The 13,804-nt window shown below is 44.4% G+C and overlaps 1 protein-coding gene across 4 annotated transcripts in view; it reads right to left on the bottom strand.

The window, feature by feature from the left end:
- sipa1l1 (signal-induced proliferation-associated 1 like 1) overlaps window positions 1–2,158 on the bottom strand; it is a 351,678-nt gene extending 349,520 nt beyond the window's left edge. For 2 of the 4 annotated variants that reach the window (XM_055640834.1, XM_055640835.1), the window contains exon 1: window positions 909–1,675. The gene's annotated coding sequence lies outside the window, so the exon portion shown is untranslated. Of the gene's footprint in view, window positions 1–908 lie in introns of all 4 variants that reach the window. The other 2 variants (XM_055640839.1, XM_055640838.1) reach the window with 2 other exon arrangements.
- Between the last annotated feature and the right edge of the window lie 11,646 nt (window positions 2,159–13,804).

Genomic DNA, 13,804 nt, shown 5'->3' with positions numbered 1-13,804 from the left:
CATTTTGTGTCTACCCATCCGCCTCTTCCAGCCAGTTTGGCTGCCAAAAAGAGATTTCAATCTGAAAGAATCATTACCTATCTCACTGGAAGAAAATTAGATTATAAATGAAACGACGTTCGCGTTCACATGTAGATACTGACCCTTTTCCCCCCATAATCAAATCCTTTCTCAGTAACATTTTACCGGAACTTACAAGGGAGATACTAGTGAAAATACTGTTTCATAGCAAGAATGACCAATACAGAGGGTAGGGGGTGGGGGGAGCACAGCGGCTCTTAATCCACCCCCTGTTGCTTCTGAAGCTTGCTGTGTTGAATATAATCATATCCACCTCCACAATATTAGTAACTTGTGTAATTCTTGAGCAAAAACGACGTGGGTAACTTCGTGTTCCAACACAGACCTTTCAATGCCTCTCTACAAACGAAGACCATATTTTTTTTAACTGGGATCCGAGCAAAATCAACGACAACTACCATCTGTATCATCTCCGACAGTCTACAGCCAGCGGCAAGGGTCTTTTCAATGGCCGAACACAAAGTTTTAAGTTGAGCGGACGATTTTGATTCATTCGGATTTTTTTTAACAAATATATATATTTACAAATATACATATTATACATATATGTATTATACACACACATGTGTATGTTTGTGTGTGTGTGTGTATTATATCTATATATATATATATATATATATATATATATATATATATATATATATATATAACCCTGTGATACAAGTCAGCAAAGTGTATGTGAGAGACACTGCAATCACCGAGGGTGGCGCACAGTCAACAAAAGAGAAGCGAAAGCTGCGGTTTCAGGCGCCTACAGATCAATGCAAAAGCTCTCTCGTATTATTTTTTCCTTTTCTGTGCGATTAAAAAAAGATAGGAATTCTTACCCGCTAGAACAGCCCGTTTCTGAACAGAAGTGGCGGGGAAAGGTACCGAAGCTCTTAGTTTCCAGTCTCTCGAGGTGAGATTTAAGATCCAGGTCAGAGCACACAACTTGTCAATGCAGCAGTTCGCCTTGCAGTGATGTGTCTGCCTGCTTCAAAACCAACCCCCTGCCCCGAGTGCAACCGGTTGCTGGAAGTTGCTGAAAAAGTTCAGGCCAATCCACCTCCAAACGTCTGAGGTCACTGCGGCAAAACGTCGCGATACTGAAGCGCAGGGGAGGGAGGTTGGATGTGCTGTTACCGGGGAACAGCACGCTCACTGAGGCAGATAAATACTTTTAACTCATTCAACTTTCTGAGCAATTGTCCAAGGAAGCGGCGGGAGGGGAAGGCGGCTAATTCGGTTTTCTCCAAACAGGGATATTGAAATCGAATGTATTATTTGAAAACTCAAACGGAATGAGAATAATGGTTTTCTGGAGGGATTGAATTTTCATTTGGTTATCTTCTCCCACGCAACCTTCCTTGCTGAAGAATGTGGCTTCCACTGTGGTATGTGTTTTCACTGTACACTGAAAACACTTTCAAGTGGTTATTTTTCATCTACACAAGTTGGCTGGTGTCAAACTAAAAAAGATGTATGCTGATGCCATCTTCCTCTTAATTGATTACTTTGAAATACAGCGGCTGTTAAGGTGCAAACAAACCCAGTGGCCATTTTAAGCAGAAGCACTTCGATTTTTTCTGGTTTAATATTGTCCAACACAATAGCTAAATTCAGTACCCTTCTCCAGAGAGCCCTGTGCTCAGTGGCGGACTGGGTCTAAAAATATTGGTTGCCAGGAGACAAAGGGGGCCCACTTCATCAGGTGCCCACTTGATATAGGGGGCCCACTTGCCATCGGGCAAGCTGACACTGGCCAGTCCGCCACTGCCTGTGCTTATATTTAAAAAAAACAACTAAAGAAAGGCACTAGAACCACATTTCCCCCCCAAACAATGCAGCATTCATACCGTGAAGAGTTTATGCAGATCATATAATAAAGTCCTGCAGTTTTATTTGCCATTCTGTGGTGTACTGAACTTTTGTTTTAATAAATTATCAACCCTGTTCAATGTTTACTTCACTCTTCTCGTACTAGTGTACTATTTACAGTGCCCTCCATAATGTTTGGAACAAAGACCCATTCTTTATTTATTTGCCTCTGTACTCCACAATTTGAGATTTGTAATAGAAAAAATCACGTGGTTAAAGTGCACATTGTCATATTTTAATAAAGGCCATTTTTTATACATTTTGGTTTGGCCATGTAGAAATACAGCTGTGTTTATACTTAAATTACCCCCCCCCCCCCCCCAATATTTCAGGGCACCATACTCTTTGGGACACATGGCTTCCCGGGTGTTTGTAATTGTCTCCTTAATGCAGGTATAAGAGAGCAGGTATAAAAAGGCTGGCAGCATCATCAAAGACCCACACCATCCTGGCCATACACTCATCTCTCCGCTGCCTTCAGTTAGAAGGTACAGGAGCCTGAAATCTGCAACATACAGGTTCAGGAACAGCTTTTTCCCCACAGCCATAAGACTATTAAACTCAACTCAAACAAAAATCTGAACTTTAATAGCCTATTGCACTTTATATGCTTATTTATGTGTGTACATATATATTCAATGGTATATGGACACACTGATCTGTTCTGTATTTATTTATGCCTACAATATTATGTTGTGCTGAAGCAAAGCAAGAATTTCATTGTCCTATCTGGGACACATGACAATAAACTCTCTTGAATCTTGAATATCAGTACCTAATCTTTTCTCCAGTTTTTCCATCCATGTGCGGACGTGGCGCTGACGGAAGAGAGGCCGAAGCAAAGAAGTCAAAGCCAAAGAACCGAATGGAAACGAGGCCTAAACGCCAATAAACCGAAAGATTACGAAGACGAAACGCCTACTAACCAAAAGGATGGGACACCTAAATGCAAACAAACCGAAAGGGCTGGACACCTAAAAGCCAACGAACCGAAAAGCTGCACAGCCTAAAGGCAAACTTACCGAATGGCCGCTCTGTCGAAACGCCACCTACCAGAAAGGCGGCGTCACCTACAAGCCAACAAACTGACTACCGCTCAACAGAAACGTCCAATAACGGACATGACGTTGCCGGGGGATGGGACTTGTCAGCGATTGGTCCAGACCCCCGGGTCCATCACATCTATGTGAAGGCATGAACATTGTCCCAAACCTTTGCTCCACCCGACCCGCAGCCCGCGGAGGGTGGCCGTGGGAGAGTGGGGGCTGTCCCGAGCGATGAGCACCTTCACTTTCAACTTGGTGCTTGTGTTCAGATTGCCCAGTCACCTATGGCTTGTGTAGGGAGAATGAACCCCACGCTCCCGTCTCCCCCTTCTCTCTCCCCTCTTCTCTCTCTCCCTCTCTCCCTCCCCTCTTTTCCCTCCCCTCTTCTCTTTCTCCTCCTCTCTCTCCACTCTTCTCTCTCTCCTCCTCTCTCGTCCCCTCCTCCCCCCCTCTTCCTCCCTTCTCTCTCCCCCCCCCCTTCTATCTCTCCCTTCTCTCTCTCTCCTTCTCTCCCCCTTCTCTCTCCTCCGTCTCCACCCGCGGGAGTGCCCCTCAGTCACTGACCACGATGCACCGCCATCGGACCCCAACCTCCACACCAGGGTGATTCCCCCCCTCCGACCCCCGGACTTTGACACCCACACCGGGTGATTCACCCCGGCCGCGGGGACAGATGTTTTATTTATTACCGTCTCGGTGCTTGCGGAACGAATTCAAGCTCCCACGCACAAAACAGGCAGCATCTCTGGAGAGAAGGAATGGGTGACATTTCGTGTCAAGACCATTCTTCAGAGTGCGTCTGAAAGGTCTCGACCCGAAACGCCACCCATTCCTTCTCTCCAGAGATGCTGCCCGGAGAGGCTGCTGTCACACAGTGACCCAGCCGGAGAGGCTGCTGTCACACAGTGACCCAGTGAGGCTGCTGTCACACAGTGACCCAGCCGGTGAGGCTGCTGTCACACAGTGACCCAGACGGAGAGGCTGCTGTCACACAGTGACACATTCGGTCAGGCTGCAGTCATCCAGTGACCCAGCCAGTGAAACTGCCTCCACACAGTGGCAGAGCCGGTGAGGCAGCTGTCACACAGCAACCCAGCTGGTGAGGCGGCTGTCACAAAGTGACCCAGCCGGTAAGACAATGTTCATGCCTTCACAGTGATGCGATGGACGTGGGGGGTCTGGCCCAATCACTGACAAGTCCCGCGCCCCGGCAACGTCATGTCCGTTATTGGACCTTTCTGTTGAGCCTTTCGGGTAGGTGGCGTTTCGACAGAGCGGCCATTTGGTAAGTTTGATTTTAGGCGTCGCAGCTTTTCGGTTCGTTGGCTTTTAGGCATTCCGCCCTTTTGGTTAGTTTGAATTTAGGCATCCCATCCTTTTGGTTAGTAGGCATTTCGGCTTTGGACTCTATTGGATTATTGGTGTTTCAGCCTAGTTTCCATTCGGTTCTTTGGCTTCGACTTCTTTCCTTCGGCTTCTTGTCTGTCAGCGCCATGTCCCGGTACCCTTTCCATCACCTTTGGAAACTTTTATTGCTGTTTTTCAACATGAGGACCAAAGTTGTGCCAATGAAAGTCAAGGAAGCCATTATGAGGCTGAGAAACAAGAATTAAACTGTTAGAGACATCAGCCAAACCATAGGCTTACCAAATGAACTGTTTGGAACATCATTACGAAGAAAGAGAGCATAGGTGAGCTTACTAATCACAAAGGAACTGACAGACCAAGGAAGACCCCCACAGCTGATGACAGAAGAATTCTCTCTATGATAAAGAAAAATCTCCAAAGACATGTCCGCCAGATCTGAAACACTCTTCAGGTGTGGATATGTCAATGACCGCAGAAGACTTCATGAATAGAAATACAGATGCTACACTGCAAGATGTAAACCACTGGTTAGCTGCAAAAATAGGATGGCCAGGTTACAGTTTGCCAAGAAGTACTTAAAAGAGCAAGCACAGTTCTGGAAAAAGGTCTTGTGGACAGATGAGACGAAGATTAACTTATATCATAGTAATGGCAAGAGCAAAGTATGGAGGAGAGAAGGAATTGCCCAAGATCCAAAGCATACCACCTCATCTGTGAAATACAGTGGTGGGGGTGTTATGGCCTATCACATGGATGGCTGCCAAAGGTACTGGCTCACTTATAATCATGGATGATACAACTGCTGATGGTAGTAGCATTATGAATTCTGGTGAATAGACATCCTATCTGCTCAAGTTCAAACAAATGCCTTAAAACTCATTGGCTGATGGTTCATTCTACAGCAAGACAATGAACCCAAACATACTCCTGAGGAAACAAAGGAGTTTTTCAAAGCTAAAAAGGTCAATTCTAGAGTAGCCACTTCAATTGCCCGATCTGAACCCAATTGAACATGCCTTTTATATGCTGAAGAGAAAACTGAAGGGGACTAGCCCCCAAAACAAGCATAAGCTAAAGATGGCTGCAATATAGGCCTTGCAGAATATCACCAGAGAAGACTCCCAGCAACTGGTGATGTCCATGAATCGCAGACTTCAAGTAGGCATTACATGCATAGTATATGCAATAAAATACTAAACATGACTATCTTCATTTACATGACATTGCTGTGTCCCAAACATTATACCCTGAAATGGAGGGACTATGGATAAACACTGCTGTAATTTCTACATGGTGAAACCAAAACGTATAAAAATGGCCTTTATTAAAATCTGACAATGTGCACTTTAACCACATGTGATTTTTTTCTATTACATATGTCTAATTGTGGAGGCAAATAAATAAATGATGAGTCTTTGTTCCAAGTATTATGGTAGGCACTGTAACTGTGGATGGCATTGCAATCAAACATTAATGAAAATCAAAAACAAAAGTTACAGATGCTGGACATCTGCAATCTCAGAAAATGGTGGATTAAAAAAGTTTTTACAACCAAACCTAATGTCTCCCTCCACTGATGTTCATATAAATGCACTTCCTGGAAAAGAACATCCTTGCTATCCAAGGAACAAAGTGTCGGGCTCCAGTGGGACAAAGTGTTGGGTTCCATGTGAGTCTAGGTTAGCAAGGTATGAAGGCCGCCCCACAAAACAGGAGAATTAATTACATTTGTCTAATGTTTGGTATGTTTGCCATCTACTTGTGCAGGCAGTGTTATTGATATATGATACATATAAGCATTAGATAATATAATGTAATGCAATAGCTCATTAAATAATTTACACTTAATTGGCAGGAATCTCTCCAGTTGGAATGTGTTTCTAATTATAAACTCAACATATTGCGCATGCACTATTCCCAGGAATAGTTAGCAACCAACAACATCTCCCTTCTGTCAGGATGTGGAGTAGCAGTTTAGAATTAGATGTGATTAGACAGATGACAAATGCCTGTTTATACTTGCATCATTATGTTTCTCTCATTGTTTCATACAGTCTGCATTTGGGTGAAGGTAAAGTTCATGTACCATGAAGTAAAATGCATAAAACATTCACTTTTAACAAACATTCTCATATGATATGCCATTTTCTTGCATAAGTAAAACATTCAGCATTATTGCAAGGATTCGTGTTCACCATTGGAAATAGAAGCAGGAAAAATGTAAATGGCCTCGATCCTGATCCACCATTAAACAGATGTTACAAATTCTCTGCCTCATGTCCACTTTCTTGTCTAATTACTATATGGTCTGATCCAATTGGCATCCAAAAATCTACCAGCCAGCTTTGAAAATACCACAGCCTTTAGATACAGAACTCCAAACATAGTTGATTTTGAGATACAGCATGGAAACAGGCCTTTCAGCCCACTGAGTCTGCGCCGACCTGCGATCACCCTGTGCACTAGTTCTATCCTACACACCAGGGATATTACAGAAGCCAATGAATCTACAAATCTGCACGTCATTGGAATGTGGGAGGAAACCGGAGTGTTTGGAGAAAACCCACACAATCACAGGGAGAACATATAAACTCCATGTAGACAACACTCACAGTCACGATGAAACCCAGGATACTGGTGCTGTGAGGCAACAACTCTACCGCTGTGTCACTCAGTGATAAAATGGCCATCTCCTCATCACAGGGCAGACCACTTTGTTCGTATTCTCCAGCTACAGGAAGCAAAGAATATTTCAAGCACTGTCAGTGTATTGAAATTTTCACTGTCACATCGAGGAAGTCTCTCAATTGTTCTAAGTTCCAGGGAATTCATCTTTCATGGGGCTGGGGAATCTACAACTGACCTTGGCATGGGAATAGTCAGAGGTAGGATACCAGGTGGTGTGGCTATTCTATGGAACAAGAAGCTTGACTCATCAGTAAATGTGATTCGGCTTGATGTTGACTGGTGCCTTGCCATACACTTTACTCACAACGACAAGGAATTTGATATCCTGAATGTATATACCCTATAAATGCCATCAGAATGAGGATGAATATTTAAATAGGCTTGCTTTCATCTATTCTTTCATTCAAAACAATAATTATTGTAGTGTATATGTCATTGGGGATATGAATGCAGATATCTCAGATAGGAACTCATTATTTGCCAATCAATATGGCTCAGTTCTGTCAAGATAATAATTTAATATTGTCAAGCAAATGCTTTTACCTACAGATACTTATACTTATACTAGTGAGGCCTGGCACACCACATCATGGCTGGACCACTGTATTTGTACAGCTGATGCACATGCCTCATTGGGGTGTATGAGCATTCTGTACGGGGCAGCAATGACTGATCATATACCTGTTGCTATGACAATAAATGTTGAACACATACCTGTGGTATCCAGAGATAGAAATAGCTTTAATACAGAAAAACTGGACTGGTCAACGCTTACAAAGGAAGACATCCTAGCCTATTAAGCCCATACAGATAAATCCTTAAGCAATATTCATCTACCTAAAGATGCAATAATATGTAGTAATGTTAATTGTAAAGATATGAAGCATAGGAGAGATATCTGCTCCATGTATAATGATATAGTAAGCGCCTTATATGTAGGCAGTAAGCCCTACTGCAAGCATAAAAATAAGACACATAACATCAGACCTGGCTGGAATAAGTATGTAGCTGAGTATCATACTGAAGCCCGTGAAGCCACCAAATCATGGGCTATGGCAGGTAGACCCAGACAGGGGCCTGTGTTTGAGGACAAGAAGCTCACTAATGCAAGGTATAAGTATGCTGTTTGCTTCATCTGTAAAAATGAGCAAGCTATGAGGGATGATTCCATGGCTAAGAAGCTGCTAAGTAACAATGCTACAGATTTTTGGAAGGAAGTGAGAGCTCTTAGCAGTTGCAAAACATCTCTACCATGTACTGTAGATGGAATCTCCGAAACATCTAATATCGCGGAGTTATGGCGACAACATTATCGTACTTTATTCAACTGTGTCCAAGGTGACTTGTATAGGGTGGACAATATTGAGAGTAATGACTCGATGGTGATTATGTCACATGAGGTGTATCATGCCATGAACAAGCTGTCCAATAACAAAGCAAGTGGCTTGGATCATATCTCTGCTGAACATCTTAAGTATGCGAGTATGAGGATCGCTCCTCTCCTAGCTATTTGTTTTACTGGCTTTATGATTCATGGCTTGTTACCAGACTCAATGTTGTCTGTCCTGTTAGTGCCGGTCATTAAGGACAAAGCTGGTAAAGTAGGCAGCCTAAATAATTACAGGCCCATAGCTTTAGCCAGCATATTGTCAAAAGTTTTAGAAAGAGTTCTGCTGGATAGAATAAATGAGTTTGTTAACTCGACAGGTAACCAGTTTGGCTTTAAAGCTAAACATGGCACTGACTTATGCATATATGCCCTAAAGGAGATTGTAAACAAATATAGAGGCAAAAACTCTTCAATCCTTATGTGCTTTATTGATGCTTCCAAAGCCTTTGACCGTGTTAATCACAGAAAGCTGTTTGGTAAAATGAGTCAAAGAGGGGTGCCTGAATACATTGTTAGAATTCTGGCCTACTGGTATGCCCACCAGACTATGCAAATAAAATGGGGCAATAGGGTCTCAGCCCCATTTGGGGTTAGCAATGGTGTTAGACAAGGGGGAATTTTGTCCCCAGTCCTTTTTAATAGTAAGATTAAACGAGTACTTACCAGTATGAAGTTTGATCTGTATTTTATGAGGAGTTACGGTGAGGTATTACGTGAAGATCCCAGCCCAGTGTGCAGGTGCGGCATACTTCGAAGCAGCGGTGTGAAATCACAGGATAGACACAATATTTGAAGTAAGATAGTAAAGATCATGAGACATCAGTTTATTAGTTTGATCTATATATTGAGGGTGGGAGCGGAGGGCACGTAATACCTCACCGTAACTCCTCATAAAATACAGATCAAACTTCATACTGGTAAGTACTCGTTTAATCTTACTATTTTACTTCGGAGTCACGTGAGTGATTCCGTGAAGACTTCAAAGGTCTGTGATTTCAAACCGTGTAACAGTTTTTATTTCACTCACTGCCGAAGTTTTTGAGGGAGGAAGTGTTATCGTAATCAACCAGTGGATCTGCTTTCACAAGAAACAGAAAGGTATTTGTTAACAATAACAACATAAAGAGCTCCCCTGAGCTTAAATTAATATTGCAGTTTGTAATATTCTTTCTGCAATTAAATCAGGTTTATCAACGGTTTATAATAAAAAATGTTCTGAACGTCGTTCCCTTGACCATTCTGCCGTATTGAGAATGTGGTCAACCGGGATGTCCATTCGTTCAGCCGCTGATATCAATGCTGCCCTAGTGGAATGGGATTAAAATGTATTATTATCTATTCCGGCAGCTTTCAGTACCTGTTTGAGCCACCTTGGAGTGGTTTGGCTCGTACCCCGTCTTGGGGTTTCTGTGGTTGACCCATAGGCTTTCCTCTCCCTCTAAGATTGTGGGTTGTGTCTATATATTGTAGTAGATGGGTCACCACACTCAACCTGGACTCTGGTGGGTAGGCCCGGAATCCCACCAGTGAATTGGGCGTTCCTGGTCCATATAACCATATAACGATTACAGCACGGAAAACACAGGCCATCTCGACCCTACTAGTCCGTGCCGAACTCATAATCTCGCCTAGTCCCATATACCTGCGAGTTAGGTTTTTACCAGACCTAGAATATGAACGTGATGCGTCTGGGGTAATCACCATGTTATCCAGTCTAGTTTTATGGAGTGACTGGACTCTGTGAGCGTATACGAGAGCCATAAGCATGAGCGTTTTTAACATAGATTGAGCAAGCTGAGGGATCTGGCTGGTGCCATTCTCTGAGATATGTCAATATCACACCGATATCCCATACATGGGTATACCTCCATGCTCTGCTGTCCTGCTGTTTTAGATAAGCAGACAAGGTGCTCCATGCTGTATTTACGGCACTGTAACTCACCTTTTAGTCATGGTGTAGATGTTCCAGGAACTCCAATACGTCAGTGGTTGAATAGTTTGGTATGTTGTCCCTGCGTCGTGGCAGTATTTTACCCATGTTAGCTCTTGGTGACTGTTCGCAGGGATGCCGACATGGTGGTAATGGTTCCTTTGGATAATCCCAGTCCCTGGTAAGGTCTATTCTAACCCTGCACCCAGGAGTTTGATGTTTTCTGGCATGGGTGGCTTATGCCTGATACTGGGTTGAGTCAGCAACCATGGTCCACTAGGGAAATCCATAGGTGACTCGCCCACCATGTCGTGATGAACTGGGAACCATGGCTGTGTAGGCCGGTCGGGCACGTTCAATATCTCGGAGACAGATTCCATCTGTATTGCGAAGTGCCCGACTGATGAGGCAGAAGGGAGGAAGGCAAAGCAGAAATTCCCCCTTCCAGCGTGTAGGCATCTATCGCTGCTGCCTCTGATCTGGTTCCTAAGTCACATACATAGGTTACTGGTGATTCCGTCTTGTGCAACCAAATTGATATCTGGCTTTCAAACTGCTTAATACCTTTAGCAGATATCTTGGGTTTGACATCTATTCAATGTTATCATAAATTTTTACCCGTGACGTGGTGTCTCCCACTGTGTTCTAGCTTCCTAGGACATAGGCAGCTGATAGTTAAAATGTCTTTTGACACACCATTGCCAGATCTGTTTGACCAATTTGTTGCACAATAATGATTTTTATGCTCCCCATATGGTTGATATAAGCCACCACCATAGTATTATCAATCCGTAACCACATATGTACGTGCTGCATTTGAAATGCATATGCTTTTTAGCCCAATAGGCGATCACCAATCCCAAGTAGTTGATGCCCGGTGTGTGTAGTAACGATGTTTGTGAATTGGTCCATCTGTTACCTGTGCTGGATATGGAGTTTAGTTGCTCCCCAGCCTAAAGTACTGGCATCGGTTTTTAATAACCAAGTTGGGATTGGTGATGATAATAGGGCTGAAAACTATGCCAAATATATGTCTGCCCACCACCGTAATTGTGATATAGCTTCAGTGGGTACATTCATGATTTGATTATAGTGACCCAAGTACCTTGGCAAAGTAACAGTCATATGGATGGAATTGTTATTGAAGCCCAGATAATCCATGGTAGTTAACGGCTTCAATTCTGGTTTATCTGGGCGTGGGATGAACCTCAGAGCTTTAGGGAGCTGTTTCGTAGCTAGAACTGCTGCCACAGCTAATTCCTTTGTTTCCCCTAATATGAGGATATCATCCAATATATGCCATGATTATGCTTGTTTTCTTAATATTTTCATGGCCATTTTTAATATTTATAATAGTTTAGGGCTGAGGTTAGACCATTGGGAATGCTCTATACTCCCATAGTTGCCCTAACCGGGATATCCATTATCCAGGTAAAAAATTTTTTAGGTATCTATAATGATCCTAGTGTATGGGTATAAGATAGTTAGCATCTTCCATATCAATGCTCCCCATAGGTATCCTTTGGAGATCAGATGTCTGGCAGTGACAAAAACCCGTCTCCATCTTAAAGTGTATATACTCAACAGATTTATTTAGTGATATTAGATCAATGATGATGCTACATTCACCATCTTTTGTAGTTTTGGTGAATATATTCGATACAAATTCCAATGGTTCATGTTTACTCCCATGATCCGTTTAGTAATGAGCCTTTCTAGTTCAGCTTGACCTTCTCACTTCTCTTTCTTAGAGGGAGAAAATGCCCTTTGGGCGCATTGCTGAACTGGCGGTAATATGCCCAATTTGAATTCGTTTTTATCCACTAATACTGTTGAGTATATTTTAGTTATTTGTGACAGCATCCCATGCTTTATCAACAAGTGTAAATGCCCCCCCCCCCCCCCCCCCCCCCCCCCCCCCCCAGTTAGTAGAATACCCTTATTTAGTGTAAACTGGGAGGAACCAGACTACCTACCTCCATGTTTATTGTTTTTTCATGAAGGCCTAGTTTGCTGGTATGCTGGTGCTGTCGGTGGGGCGGCGCATTTTCCCACGGCTCCGCTCTGGGCCCCTGTCTAAAAAGAACTTTGGGGGTAATGTGAAGCGGTCGCCAGGCTTTCACCAGTCCTTGTTCGATATTGCTGGTGGATTGCGAGGGGTGCTGCCAGCTGGGTGTTGGATGCGATGTCCTGCTCGTTCCATGGCCTGCCCTCATGAGGCGCACAGGTTTAGCTGCCTCTCTTCCTGCAGCAGCGGTTTGCATAGCCCCATATATTTGGGGTTGTGGGCAGGTCTTATATGCACAAATGTCAGTCGAGTATCCCAAATTTGGGAACATCTTAGGCGTCAGCACACTCGTAGTGCAACGGGATAGTCTCATCCTGGGAGAACCACCTTGGTGATCATGGCGTCTCGCCTGCCAGGTGAGTATGATCCGTGGAAAACGAGCAAAGGCGGTGACATCTTGACCCTTCTGTTAGGAGCTTCAGAATTCGCTGCTTTTAGCTCTTGTCTGCGAGTCTGCTGACCCAGCTGCCTGCGGATTTGCCTCTAGAAAGGCCTGCTCCTGCAGGGCTTTGTTTGGGAAGATGGTCGCGTGGAGGAGCCATGTAGTGGCCCACGACACCCAGTAGCTCTTCCTGATCCTGCTCCCCTGGCATACTGCTGTTCTCGTCCGCCTGCCCTGCGTTTAAGCCAGCCCAGCCCTGGCCTCCTTAGCTAGCCTCAAAAGAGGGAGCAAAAGGGTGTGCTAGAAATTGGAGGAGGCATAGCTCAAACTCCGCTGTTGCATCAATCCCTCGACAAGGGAGATGGCTAGTGCAATAGCACTGGGGTAGGAGTGTCAGCTCCCTTGGCATTCAGCCAGTGCCCCTTTTTTCCTGGAGGTTTTGAACTCCATGACCTCCTCTGGCTTGGGGAGACAGACATACTTATTTTTGCTGTCTCCACCTGTTCCAGTGTTGGAGGAAGTTGATTCCTGTAGAACCTGTAATTTTGGTAAGATTTTTGTCTTACCTGTATTTAGAGGCTGCCTGCCGTTTTTCAGGCGGCATTGTAGCGGTTCCCGGGCGGCGATTCTCCTTGTCAGGAGTCTGCAGGGCTGCCGGTCGGGTTTTTAAATTTCCCGCCGGTCCGCTGCTGTTAACCAAACAGCTGTTCAGCGGACCGGCATAGCGCAGCTCCCTGTCAGCGGTCCGCAGCGTGTGCGGTCCCGTTTGCGCCTATCCCCCTCCACTGTCGGCTCCTTCGCTGGAGTCGAACGGGGGCCGCTTCCTCTGCTGCTTTGCTCCCCCTGGAGCAAAAAACCACAAGGCCCGATTAAGGTAAGTACTTACCTCACGTCCTTGGTTGCGGGAGCGCCCGACTCCCGCTGGCCGCAGTTTGCACAGCTGTGCGATAATGCCGCACCTGCGCACTGGGCTGGGATCTTCACGGAATCA

Source organism: Leucoraja erinacea, chromosome 9 (genome assembly GCF_028641065.1).
Source record: "Leucoraja erinacea ecotype New England chromosome 9, Leri_hhj_1, whole genome shotgun sequence".
NCBI classification, from domain to species: domain Eukaryota; kingdom Metazoa; phylum Chordata; class Chondrichthyes; order Rajiformes; family Rajidae; genus Leucoraja; species Leucoraja erinaceus.
The sequence above is the reverse complement of the archived record's forward strand: the minus strand, read 5'-3'. Positions and strand labels throughout refer to the sequence as shown.